This window comes from Mauremys reevesii, linkage group 9 (assembly GCF_016161935.1).
Source record: "Mauremys reevesii isolate NIE-2019 linkage group 9, ASM1616193v1, whole genome shotgun sequence".
NCBI lineage: Eukaryota > Metazoa > Chordata > Testudines > Geoemydidae > Mauremys > Mauremys reevesii.
The window spans coordinates 5,845,712-5,860,144 of NC_052631.1; the positions used below are offsets into that span (position 1 = coordinate 5,845,712).

The window sequence follows — 14,433 nt, forward strand, 5'->3', positions numbered from 1 at the left end:
TCACGGCAGAGCACTGGGAGGAAAGTCAGCGCTATAAAAAACCCACCTCCATGAGGGGAATAGCTCCGAGTGCGGCTCCCAGTGCTGGTGCACTGTCTACACTGCCACTTTACAGCACTGAAACTTGCAGCGCTCGGGGGGTGTTTTTTCACACCCCTGAGCGAGAAAGTTGCAGCGCTGTAAAGTGCCAGTGTAGCCAAGGCCTAATTGTATGTTTCAAAGGGACTTTGACTTTAAGGGATTTTGGTGGCGTGGAGGTGGGGGAAACTCATTGCGTGTTTTGGCCGACTGAAAACAAATACAATCTGATGATTCTAGCCAAAGTGTCTTGTTTCAAATCTGCTAAGGTGTTGGCAGCAGGCTGAAAAAGAAGCAGCAGCAGCAAGCCTTGTGCCATAAACAGCTTGCAGTACAATGGCCTGGAACTGCCCCACTGATCTACCAAAACCAGTGTGCAAATTCCCCCTGCTGGTCTCTGCTCCCTTGAACATCACTTTAAAGTCTGCCCATGCAACTGATTTGCTTCCTGCCCTTGCTGGGCTATGGGTGATAATCAGCCCATTGCCACACTCCTCTTTGCTGTGGACCTGCAGCCCTCGGAGACTGGCCGATGAAGTGTTGTATGTTGAGGCATCCAGTCTCCGTGGGCCACCTGCTGTGTTAAAAAAGAAGAGTGTCCACCATCTATTTCACTGTGTTAATTAAATGTGCCTAGTAAGTTGTCAGGTGGTCCAGGATTACAGTTATTGTCTAGTCAGGCTCTTGTATTGTGCCCCTCATCATCGTATCTTGATTGCCTTCCTGAGGGTTGTTGAGAGACAGGGGGCGGGGGAATGAATTGTGAATGGCTACATGATCTGTGCAGAGATTCATTTTAAATATAATCATTAAACCGCGGGAGTGAGCCCTCCATCCTTGTAACCCAGAGCAGAATTGCAGCTCAGTCAGAGCTTTACACTTCTACCCTGATCAGAAGCCTAGGAATTGCCCTTCCTGATCAGACCAACGGCTCATCTAGTGAAGTGTCCTGTTAGTGGTCAGTACCTGATGCTCCAAATGAAGATTTTTCCTAATGCCAGGAAGTTAATGATTGTTTTATGCCCCAAAGCATGAGGGTTTGTGTTCCTTATACATTTATATCATGTCTAATGTAGGATCCTGATTCAAACTGTTTTCCTTTAAGGGTCTCATGCCTTCCAAACTTTGGTCTGATGGACACATTCTAGGGTGTCAGAAAAGTTTGTTACTTCCGCCTAATGTTCCACATTCCACCAGCACTTCTTGCATGTGTCCCAAGTTTTCACAATTCCAGAGTATTGATTTACACCTGTGAATCTTTAGGCACTAAAGGTAAATATGAGGAAATCCACCTGACACCATGAGATGCCTCCTTTGTGTTTATAGAGTGGAAATGCTGCTCTGTTACGATTATCAATAAATGTACACTACGCAATTCTAGGGAATGTAAATTATTTTATTCACTGTGAGACCTGACTTATATGAAAATGTATTTAAATAAAAAAATGACTTGCACATTGTCTTGAAGTTTTTCATCCTAAAAAGGACAGACACATTTCATTTGGTTTGTTGTTTAGTGACAATACCTACGGTAATTTAATTTATAATACTGCTGAATAAAGAGAATGAAGCCTTAGCGGATAAATAATCATGAGGATTATTACTGACAATAATACTTCACTTGGGAATGTCTGGAAGAATATTCTTTCATTAGGAAGAATTGTAACACATTTTAGACTGTAGCCTAAATGATAGACTTAAATGAGAACTGAATGCTCAGCACCTCTAGACATCAGATCACTTATTTAGGGACCTAAATAGATGGAGGTGGCTATTTTTACACATCCTAATTTGAAAATTATTGGCCTTTATACAGACAGGCATCATTTCACACACCAGTGAAATGCAGCCACTTCTGGGGCAAGAGGGAAGTAGCCAGAAACACAACTAGCACACAGCTGCCTGTGTAATAGTCAAGGCAGAGGAAATGTTAGCCAGGACATGGGAACAAATCTCTACTTTTTCTTTCTAAGTGGCCTGGGATCTTTAGTAGTGTGGAGCGGGCACTATTTGAAAAATCCACATGCAGCAAACTGCGTGGAACTCAGTTATATCTACCGAGGCTGTCTGGTGGGGTGAGTTCATGTGGGCTGGGATTCCAAAGGGGTGAGGAATTTCAAACCTGGGAGTCATTAAGCAATAATAATCATAAGGCCTCTGACTGACTGTTTCCGTGGAGTAAGGTCTTTGAGAATTTTATCAAATTACATCAAATTAAATTTAAGTCTTTCCTGGATAGGAACAGAAAGTGTCAGTGCTGGTCCCAGCGATTGCTTCTAAATACAATTAGCAGTTAGACTACTAAGCATTCTCTGTGGATTCGACTCCAAGACAGTTATCTTTCAGCAAGCTGAGGCCAGTGGTGATCTGTGCAGGCAAAGCATTAACACTGGGGAGGGTGCTTTGTAAAACACACTCAATATACAGTCTATGCATACATTGCATTGGGTGTATGAAGCACCAGAGAAGAAATAATGTCACCCAAGGATGCATTGCCCCATAAACCACAGCAGTGGGGACTGATTTGTCACCACAGCTCAAGATAGAATTCTATTGTATTGTTGGACCTCTGCAATGCTTGTGTTCGGGATGTTTTTCCTGACTGATGGAAAAGGAAGGCAACAAAAAACGACGGGTAATGGTAAGTAATTCTTCCCTTACTATGTGGCTGTGTTATTTGTTCTGAAAGTAAATGTGCGTGTGCACACTCATGCACTGGAAGTGTATGTAAAAATGCATTGGTAGTGGTGTCCTGCTACTGTATGTCTCCTGGTCCTCTCAATTCCTCTGAGGCTACCGTTATCTAATAGTAACCTATCCCCATATTCTCCCTTCCCCCTCCCTCACTTCTTCAGCCTGAGAAGCACAAAGACATCCGGTGTGAGCAAGTGCTGCTGGGACCAGCTTGTTGGTGAGAGAACTCCGAGCCGACCTGAGGACGGGATGCGAGTCCTGCTGGAGACAGCAGCACTGTGCTGCAGATGGGCCCTGGTCCAAGACCTTAACTGAAACCTGGCAGGTCGGTCGGCCTTGGCAAAGGCAGAAGGCTTCCTGAGAACAACCCGCTGTTTTGTGAATGTCCGCGCACTCGTTGGCTTTTGGAATTCATCTCAGTAGCAGGAAACAGGACTGTCGGCTCTCACGGAAAGGCCCTGAAATCTCTGCCAGTAGCTCCTCTCACTGGGCTCCCCCTCCATTGCCCCCGTGCCCCACTGCTTCCTAGCTGGGCTGTTGCTTTCAGTGAGAGCCTTACCATGAAGCTGTGGCGCTTTTTACTTACATTTAGTCACCAGCGGAGCATCTCAGCCTAGAAAGCGGATGACCTGATGTTGACTTTTTGTAGCTTCCCAGCAAACCCCATGTATGTGCATTTCTCTGCGTTTTCCCTGCTGTTGCACATGGCTCCCTCTTCAGCACAGAGTATCACTGATCCTCGTCGGTTTTTTGGGGCAAAATGGAGCCTTTCTGATTGTCCATCCATCCACCCCACCCTGCATTTTCCCATCCATCATCTTCCTCATCCACCCCCCAGCTCCAGCCCAAGTGAGGAAGTGAGATCTGGGAAAAATGGGACTTGATGAAGCTAACTCTGTTTGGACAGGATCTCTTCTTTCCTCAAGCCCCAGATAACCTGGACCATGACCAGATGACCTGGCCCTGCTTGCCAGGCCAAAAGTCAAACTGAACATTTCCCTCTCTCACCTTCCAACCCCCGAATTAAAAGTAATTTTATTTTATTTTAAATAATTGTAAATAATGCGGATCTGAGCTGAGGGGCCACATGGTCTCTTAATCATGGCGGTTTTGCGATACACTAGAGATCAGACTATGAGATTTGGATCTGGGTCTCCGAAACCCCAATAATGTTTGCTCTTAATAATTTTCCGCATAGGGTCAAAATCCCCTAGTAGCTAAATAGCCATCACACACATCACAATTTAAGACCAATCTTTACAGGGGAAGGGTGGAACCGCACAAAAATCTGTCTCTCTCTCTCTCTCTCTCTCTGATGGGGGTCATTACCACAGTGTTTCTGAAACATTTCCGTCTGTGAAGATGCAGCCGCTCTCTGTACTCACATTACGTGCAGTCTATCTATTTGACGGAGGCTGGTGCTGAGCAAATCACTGCTCCCACTGAAATCAGTAAGAGTTGCTGGTGTCTAAAATCTCTGGCTCGCTATCTGTGATATCTAAAGCCGAAGCCAGCACATAACACCTTTATTGAAAGGATGTGTCAGTGTGGCTTACGCAACTGTTTACCACTTGTAACATTTGAAAAGGTGGTTGCACCAGTTAGACATTGCTTCCACCTGCAGACTGTCTGCCCGTCGGTTTTCAAGAACCAGTGTCCCGCTTTGTTCCTGGCTAATGATTTACTGTTGCTGCTGCTATTAATATTCCAGTAGCAACTAGAGGCCCCATCTGAGATCAGGGCACCATTGTTCTGAGTGCTGTGTGAACACCTAGGGAAAGGCAGTCCCGGCCCCAAAGCTCACAATCTAAATAGGCAAGTCAAAGGGTGGGAGGGGAAACTGAGGCACAGAAAGGGGGAATTGACTTGCCCAAGAGCACCCAGCTGGTCAGTGACAGAACCCAGGTCTCCTGAGTGTCAGACCAGTGCCTTAGCCATTGGACCACGCTGCCTCTCTGGTTGATCCGTCTGTCAGAATGTAAGAGCTAGTCTACACTTACCAGCCGGGTCGACGCGGTGAGTTCGACGTCTCGGAGTTCGAACTATCGCGTCTAATCTGGACGCGATAGTTCGAACTCCGGAAGCGCCGCGGTCGACTCCGGTACTCCACCACTGCAAAAGGCGGTGGCGGAGTCGACCTTGGAGCCGCGGACTTTGATTCTGCGGCATCTGGACGGGTGAGTAGTTCGAACTAGGGTACTTTGAATTCAGCTACGCTATTCACGTAGCTGAACTTGCGTACCCTAGTTTGACCCCCGCCTTAGTGTAGACCTGCCCTTAGACTCTTTTCCTCTTTCATCATCCCACCCGGAACTCCTGCTTCTGCAGTATTTGTTTTGATCAGAGCAAGTTCATGCCAGGGCATGTGCTTCTGTTCAGTCGGGTGCAGGCGGAAGAGAATTTGCTCTCCGCCTGTCAGATCCTGCAGTTAAGGCTGGATTTTCACAAGTGCTCACTGTTTTTAATGGGAGCTTCTGGGTGCTGAGCTCCTGTAAAAATCTGGCTCTTGGTTCTGTAGTGGAATCTTTGCTGAGTGCTTCCTTCTTGTTCATTTCCTGCCTCCACTTCACTCCCCCTCCTCTCACCTTAATGGTGGGAATCATTCTAGGGAGCTGCATCATGCTGATGTGCCCAGCACCTCGGCTATGGATCTACGATTTCTGCACCAGAGTGGCGTGCTTAGTGTGTCATTACCCCACGTGCATCCCAGCTCACACCTATTTCACAGCAGGGCTGAGATCTGAAGTTGAACCCTGCGTCATCATATGTAACTAATGCTTTTCTATTTCAGGACAGAATTGTGCAAGATTCTCCCCCACACACTCCTCCTATTCATTCCTTTATTGTGTTTCTGAAAAGATAGGAATCGCTCATTAGCCTTTGTTAATCTCTGACACCAGCATTTGATTGAAAGTCATTTCTAGCACCTGCTTCGAGTCACTGAATATTGTTTCTAAAGCCTTGAGAAATACTTGGCAGTTTAATCATTAACCTTAAAATTATACATCCATGGGGCAATGGCTGAGGGAGACCTTAGCAATTAGACACTAGCCTAAGAATGACCATAGACAATGTAGTTTCATAGATTCCAAGCCAGAAGGGACCATGGTGAACATCTAGTCCAGTGGTTCTCAAACTTTTGTACTGGTGACCCCCTTCACACAGCAAGCCTCTGAGTGCGACCCCCCACACACACAAATTAAAAACACCTTTTTATATATTTAACACCATTATAAATGCTGGAGGCAAAGCATGGTTTGAAGTGGAGGCTGACAGCTCGCAACCCCCCCCATGTAATAACCTTGCGACCACCTGAGGGGTCCTAGGGTGACCAGATGTCCTGATTTTATAGGGACAATCCCGATTTTTGGGTCTTTTTCTTATATAGGCTCCTATTACCCCCACTAAACCCAATTTTTCCCATTTGCTGTCTGGTTGCTTTAAGGGGTCCCGACCCCCAGTTTGAGAACCCCTGATCTAGTCTGACCTCTGTAGAATACAGGCCAGACAACTTCCCCCAAATAATTCCTGGAGCAGAGCTTTTAGAAAAGCATCCAATTGTGATTTAAAAACTGTCCATAATGGAGAATTTGCCACAACCGTTGGTAAATTGTTCCAGCGGTTAATGACGTTCTCCGTTAAAAAAGGTACATCATATTTCTGATCCAAATTTGTCTAGCTTCAACTTCCAGCCATTGGATGGTGTTAGACCTTTCTCTGCTAGATCTAAGAGCCCATTATTATTGATTCCCCAGGCAGATACTTAGCCTGGGATCAAGTCCCCACCGTAACCTTCTCTTTGTTAAGCTAAACAGATTCAGCTCTTTGAGTCTCTCACTATAAGTCAGGTTGCTAAGCCTGGGACCCGTGGCACATATCCATGTGTGTGGTACCATTGCAGCATTTGCTCCCCTAGTTCTCTCTCTGGCACAATCTTGCTTATTTCTTTCTCCCTAATCACCTGTTACCGTGTCAGGTGAGTCATAAAGTCAAACGACTGCCTTTTCTTTGCCGTGACACTAATTGGCACGGCTAGCTGGCATGGCTAGCAGTGTCATTTGCCAATGCAAAGAATGCTGGCACTGCCTTGAGAGTGACCTTCTTCTGCTCAGAGGGTGTATTATGTACCTGGAATGCATTGTGTGTCCTTGCTGGAAAATTAGGTCCTAGGAGCCGGGGGAAATGCCATCCCCTATTTGTACAATGCAGGGCGTATGCTGAAGGTGCTCAGTAAATAATGCAGAGGGCTTGTCAGTCCTGTGCTGTGGGGGACAGATGGTTTTCAGCATGATTGAAGGAGATGGATGGGTGGCAGCAGAGTCTATTAAAATGTGAACTGGCGCAGTAGCTCTCTGGGTCGCTGAGTGCAAGCAGTGAAGGGCCCTGGCGTTCTGGAAAAAGAAATAAATGTTACACTGACTCAGCGTCCTTCAGCAGGGCCCTGAGAGGACATGTCTTCACTCTGTTCCTTTTACATTGACTCTAAGAACCAGGAGTTATCGCTTCTCCAAGTCCTACTGCACTGCAGCACAGCTGATGGTGCCCCTCCATTTCTAGCCAGGCCTTCAAAACTCATCTCTAACCCCCTGAGCAATTCAAACAGCAGGTGTGAAAGGGACCTCATCCTGCACCTCTGAACAGAGCCCAGGGCCCTCTGGTGTTTCCATTCTCTGAGGAAAGCCGGGGCAGCCTTTCAATCTGCTATTCAACATCTTGAGGGGGGGGGTTCATTTCCTTGTTCATTTTGTCCTATGGTTGGGGAGAAACCAAGAAAAAACCAAGTCAAAAAGAAACATCAATGGAAAGAAACTTTCCAGCAAAGTTCAACAGAAAAATGTTTCCCCTATTCCATCAACTCTTGTCTGTTTAGGCTTCTATCTATCCTTGTCTTCCCTGTTTTTCTGGAGGGCTGGCATGTGTTCTTCAGCCCTGAGTTGCAGGGGCAGAATATTGAAGAGAGTTTTTCTCCTGAATCTTTGGCAGGAGTTGGTGCTACAACAAGGACAAGTCTGTCTAAACCTTCCTTCACTCACAGTCACTCTGTTTTCAGTCTTGCTGTGCCACTCTCTCACTAGTTCTCCAGTCCTCCACAGAGACCTCCAGCTTTCAACAAAAAGAAAAAAAAAAAGGGAAGGCAAAAGACCAAATTCCTTTCAGAATGGCTTGTCTGCATGGAAGGTGAGCTTAAAATGGTATGTTAAACTGATGCAAATTAGTGTGCGGACTCTCTTATATTGGTTTAAAATTGGTTATATTGGTTTAGCTTGCACATCTGTGAATTTACATGCATAAGACTGTTGTAAGGCAGGTCGCAAGCAACATAAGTGCCTACACACACAAATAAACTGGTTTAATTTAACCAGTATAAAATCACACCTTTCGTTTTATGGTACAATTTTGTGTGTAGACCAGGCCTAGGAAGCAAGCAGAATAGAAATCTTGAAACACATAGAATATTAGGGTTGGAAGAGACCTCAGGAGGTCACCTAGTCCAACCCCCTGCTCAAAGCAGGACCATCACCAACTAAATCATCCCAGCCAGGGCTTTGTCAAGCCGGGCCTTAAAAACCTCTAAGGAAGGAGATTCCACCACCTCCCTAGGGAACCCATTCCAGTGCTACACCACCTCCTAGTGAAATAGTGTTTCCTAATATCCAACCTAGACCTCCCCCACTGCAACTTGAGACCTTTGCTCCTTGTCCTGTCATCTGCCACCACTGAGAACGGTCTAGCTCCATCCTCTTGGGAACTCCCCTTCAGGTAGTTGAAGGCTGCTATCAAATCCCCCCTCATTATTCTCTTCTGCAGGCTAAATAAGCCCAGTTCCCTCAGCCTCTCCTCGTAAGTCATGTGCCCCAGCCCCCCAATAAGAACATAAGAATGGCCATACTGGGTCAGACCAATGGTCCATCGACCGACTGTGACCGATGCCAGGTGTCCCAGAGGGAGTGAACCTAACAGGCAATGATCAAGTGATCTCTCTCCTGCCATCCATCTCCACCCTCTGACAAACAGAGGCTAAGGACACCCTTCCTTACTCATCCTGGCTAATAGTCATTAATGGGCTTAACCTCCACGAATTTATCTAGTTCTCTTTTAAACCCTGTTATAGTCCTAGCCTTCACAACCTCCTCAGGCATTTTCGTTGCCCTCCGCTGGACTCTCTCCAATTTATCCACATCCCTTCTGTAGTGGGGGGACCAAAACTGGACGCAATACTCCAGGTGTGGCCTCACCAATGCCGAATAGAGGGGAATAATTACTTCCCTCCATCTGGTGGCAATGCTCCTACATGCCTGACTCTCTCTCCCTCTCCCCCAACCCTCCAGGCCTTCTTTATAAATCATAAAAAAGCCAAGAAGAGTGCAAACACTTCGTGTCCCCCCCCCCTTTTTTTTTTTTGCTGGTCACTTTTAAGTAGAGGGCAGACGACATGGTGAGACAATCGTCTCAAATGCAAATGCTCCTTTCAAATACAATAGGTTTAAATGGCTCCCATTTAGTTAAGTGCCAGGCAACCTGTGCACGGCCTGGCACCTGGCTGTGTGACTGGGTGTGATGAGGCTGGGATCCTCTCTGCACATTGGGAGGATATGTGAACTGTGCCTTGTAAATCTGGAGCAGGAAGCCAGGGGGATGGGAAAGATTCTAGGCGCACAAGCCCTGCACAAAAGCAGATAGTGACGTAGTGGAAGGGATAATCCTGTTTTAATAAATCCTTGTTCTACTAAAGATCCTTGTTCTGTGTTCGAAGAAAGCGACTCTTTCAGGGATCCATCATTGGAGTCCTGTCCAGGCCGGTGCTTGTGTAACTTGTATCACTCGTGGGGGTGATTTATGCCAACGTGAGCTGTAGTGGAAACATAGCCTCCGTGTTATGACTGCAGTATGGCCAACCCCACAGGTTCGAAACTCGTAAGCCAGACCCTGCCAAATCAGGAGACTGGCTTAAAAATCATGACTTTTCTAGAAGCACCAATGTCGACTCCTGTCTATTTGCCTTCTGATTCTTCAGTTTAAGGATCATATTTTCAAGCTTTTATTCCTGACTAGGGGGGCTAGAAACTTCCTTTTCTTTTTTAATGAAAGCTGCGAGTCTCATGTAATCACCAGGAGTTGGAGCTTTCAGAAAAAAATCAAATAGCGTGAGACTGGTGGTCGAATCGCAAGAGTTTGCGGCGCTGCGTCTGTGTAAGCATAGCCGCTGTCTCGTCCCTTCGTGTTCGCCATCCTCAGGCAAATAGACTAGCCTGAAAGCCAGACCCCCAGGTGGCATAAATCAACATCCTTCCTCTGTAGTCAATGGCTCTATGCTTGTGGTTCTCAAACGTTTGTACCTGTGACCCCCTTCACACAGCAAGCCTCTGAGTGCAAACCGCCCCCTCCATAAATTAAAAACACTTATTTATATATTTAACACCATTAAAAATGCTGGCAGCAAAGTGGGGTTTGGGGTGGAGGCTGACAACTCGCGACTCCCCCATGTAAGAACCTTGTGACTCCCTGAGGGGTCCCGACCCACAGTTTGAGAACCCCCGATCGATGCTGATTTACACCAACTGGGAACCTGGCCCTTCCACTGTACCCATTTGTTTAGCTTTAACTCATTCGAGCATGCTGGGACTGCTTAACCTCCAGGGTGTGTCTTTTTTTCTTCCTCCCAGCCAGAGAGAGGAGGATACAACACAACTGCAGAGGGCCGCTTTTCCTTTCCCTTGAGGAGGAGGACGCATCTCTGGAGAAACAGTTCGTTTTTGCTCACCAGGGTAGTTGACAGAGCCTCTGATAATTCTTGGGGTTCAGCAGAAATCTGGGGTGTTGCCTGGGATTGTTGAAATGATATACAAGGGCAGCTTTCTTTTCTCCTTTTCTGCTTGCCTGTCAGAGAAGTCAGAAGAAATCCTCGAGGAGCTCCAGCCAGCAGAGCAGTGGGGTGCAGGGTTGCAGCAGGTGCCGGCTGGCAGGAGGAATACTAGCACCTGTATGCAGCCAGGTTAGGAGGGAAGACAGGGGAGGGGGAGAGGAGGACTTGATATTTATATTTTATTTGAGCATAAGTGGTGAACTGTGTGTGGAGGGAACCACCTGAGGCCACCACCTGAGGTGAGAGTGGTGAGGTGTGAACCCTGGTGAGGAACCGGCAGGCGGGGCGTGGGGGGCGTGGCCCGCCCCGGGGGTGGGGAGGGGTGGGGCTGGGTGGGGGCGTGGTGGGGCGGACCCGGGTGGGCTGGCGTGGGGCTGGCGCGTGGACCGGGTGTGGCGCGGGGGCGTTGGCGTGGCTGGGCGTGCGTGTGGGGACCTGTGGTGGGGGGCGTGGGGTGTGGCGTGGTGGCGGGGGCAGGGGGCTGGGGGGGGGGCACGGGGGGGGGGGTGGGGCTGGCTGGGGTGGCTGGGGCTGGCCTGGGGCTGTGGGGCTGGCGTGGCGTGGGGCGTGGGGCGGGCGGGGCGGGGGGAGGCGCGGGAGGGGCGGGGGGGGGGTGGGGGGGGTGGGGTGGGGGGGTGGTGTGCGTGGGGGGGTGTGGGGCGGGTGTGTGTGGGGGAGGACCCCTGGGGGGGGGCTCTGGGGGCTGGGGGGGGGTGGGGGGGGGGGGGGGGGGGGGGGGGGGGGGGGTGGGGGGGGGGGTTTTTTGGGGTTGGGGTTTTCTTTTTTTTCTTGCTCTTTTCCATCTCTTTTCCCACTTTTTCTTTCTTTCACCACACACCATCCATCCCCACTCCCATCCTCCCGCCCTCCATCACCCCCCCATCCCTCCCCCCCCCCCCCCTCCAGTCCCCCCACGCCCATCCATCCCCCCTTTCTTCCCTGCTAGTTTCCAGGGTCTCAAACCCCTCTCTAAGGTTTCAAAGGGAGAGTCTCCCCACTTTTTGAAAGAAAAGGGATTTTTGAAGACAGAAAGAGAAAAGTGAGGGAAGAAAGAGAAGGCAAAATCAGAAGGCAAGGAGCAAAAAAGCAATCAAAAATGGCAAAGAGCTGTCAAAACGCTGGGCACATGGCAGCATCATGGGCACCATGAGGGGCACTTGGGATCTTCTGAGCACTTCTGGGGCTCTCATCTATTTTTGAATAGCTTCCATTTATTTAAGATTCTTATAAGCATTATCCTTTGCATTTTTTACATTTTGTTGTTTTCATTTTTCAAGATTTTGATGGCCATTTTTTTTGAATTTGATGATGACTGATTGATGTTGGATGAGGGAAGCTGTTCTGTGTGTGTAGACTGTCCCTGGGACTGTGGCAGCTTCTTATGTGGGGACACAGCACAGCACACTTTGGCAGAGGGCAGACCACAGCAAGAGAGAAAGGCAAGTTATTCAGACTGCTATAGCTCTGCCAGTTCTGCAGTATGGCTGCTGATGCTGCTGCTGCTCAATTCTCTGCTGCTCTCCAGAACTCCACTGACTCAGAGTCACTGGTTCAGTCCTGCACTGGGTGGGTTCATATCTTCTGTCCTGGGCAAGTCACTTGATCTGTGTCTCGCCGTTCCCCTGTAACCTGGAGATGATCATTCTTGCTTTCTCCCCAGCTTTGTGGTCTGTTTTTCACCACGTGTATGAATGGCACCTCACACAATGGGGCCCCGATTTCAGATAGGGTTGCTAGACACTACTGGAATACAAATAATAAATAAGCAGCACATAACCTAGCAAAACTGTCTGAACTGCAGTTGGTATAACCCCAAATTGCCCAACTAAAGCTATTGAGTCCCATGAGATAAGGCGAATTTGTTACACCCATTTCACCCTTTTCGGAGTTTAGAAGGTCCCTGTCAGATTAAGTTTCAGAGGAGCAGCCGTGTTAGTCTGTATCCGTAAAAAGAACAGGAGTCCTTGTGGCACCTTAGAAACTAACAGATTAAAACACACATCATAACCCCCCCCCCCCGAAACCAGCCACATTTCCTGCCCTCTATTAGTGTCAACTGCTGCGATTATTGAAAATGGAGGAACTTAAAAAAACATTTTGACTTTTCACCCCTCATGCTGATTCCTTATATGTTGCACATTAATCACTGTCTGATTTTTCTCCCTGGTCAGTTTCACTCTACGCACTAATAGCGCCATGCTGAACATTTTGGGTTGCCAGGACACCATAACTCCCTGTCCGATTCGGCTGCATCACATGGCAAACCCCAGGTCTTTGGAGTCCCAGGGCTGGATCCTCAGCTGGTGTACAAGGGATGCTGCTGTATTGAAGTTGCTTTATCTACACCCATTTACAGCAGCTGCGGATCTGGCCCGGAATCACTAATTCCATGAACTCATTTTGCAGCTGCCTTTTGGCTTTAGGATGGCTTTCTGTCTTGAGGAGAAAGGGCAGTTTGTACCAGAGGCATCCCTCCATCGGCCAGCCGGGAGACGGGGAACAGAAGAGTCTGTTCTGAATTCCCAGATTCCAAAACTTGTACAGAGCCCGGTTGTTGAGGATGGACCAGAGAAAGTGTGGTGAAGGAAGAAGAACGGAAAGGGAACCTGGCAGGTTTCACCTACCTGAGCCAAGAATTGTCCCGTTCGGAGCTTGTGATTTTATAAAATATGTATTTTTACAGACTTTTGGTCTTTGCTCAAAATACCTTGATCTGTGAGATTGCAAGCTGGTTGGCTGGCTGGCTGATGCTTGCCCCAACCTGGAATGCACCAGGAGGGGCTTTGAACTCTTTGGTATAAAAGCGGCACTCTTTGGGAACGCGCACGTGCCCTCTTGGACGGGATCCTGTTCCAAGTGAGCGAGGGCCAGGGAGGGAGGGAGTCCCTGCATTGCTGAGCTTGGGGAAAGGAGGAAAAAAGGGCTTAGTGTGAATTACGTGCTTGTGTCTCCCCAGGGTCTTGTAGTCTGAAGACTGGGGCAGTGTTCTGAGCTGACGGTGCCTGAAAGGCTGCACTGTGTGGGTTCCCGTGTGAGTCACCGAGGCCGGAGTGAGATCCAGAGAGCGCCAGGAGCCAGCTCCGAGCAAGAGAAACAGAGCAGCACTCTGGCATGGCTAGAGACGGAGCCCGAGGAAATTGCAGGGAAACAAATATCGTTAGTCTCCAGTGGAGGAAGATGGGATTAAGGGAGGCAGAGGGCATGAACAGAGTGGGAACAAATACTTTTAAGGCCCATGCTTTGGAAGGCAGCACGGTACAATGGGTAGGGCACGGGGCTGTGAATCAGGAGGTGGGGGTTATTCTTGGTTCTGCCGCTGGTTTGCTGGTGGACATGTCACTTAACCTTGCTGTGCCTCAGTTTCCCCAGCGATATGATGTGGGTAATGATACTCACCTTCCTTTGTGAAGTGCTATGGACACTAGCCCTAAGGAGTATTAGTAATGTGGAGACTTCTCCAGCCCTGGTGGGGGCCTGCCACTCATGGTGTCTCCTGTGAAACCCATTCCCTAAACATAAGCACAGGCTGTTAACGCCTTTCAGCTCTAGGCTTAGGTTATTTGGTGTTTGCTTTGCAGCTGACACCTAGCGGTCTCACCTGAGATCAGGGCCCCATTGTGCTGGGCACGGCGCAGACACAGAGCTGACAGGTAAGATGGAAACAGGAAGGATCGTTCGACCCGTTTTACAGGCGGGGAGCGGAGATGCACAGAGCCAAAGTGACCTGTACACGGTCGCGCAGGGAAGTCTGTAGCAGAGCCCGGAACAGAACACAGGTCCCCTGGCCCTGGCCCTAG

At 48.6% G+C, this 14,433-nt stretch overlaps 1 protein-coding gene across 1 annotated transcript in view; it reads left to right on the forward strand.

The window, feature by feature from the left end:
• Positions 1–13,720, forward strand: part of ARMC9 (armadillo repeat containing 9) — a 121,674-nt gene extending 107,954 nt beyond the window's left edge. Inside the window, exon 26 of the transcript XR_005584694.1 lies at positions 13,593–13,720. The gene's annotated coding sequence lies outside the window, so the exon portion shown is untranslated. The remainder of the gene's footprint in view (positions 1–13,592) is intronic.
• The last annotated feature ends 713 nt before the right edge of the window (positions 13,721–14,433 follow it).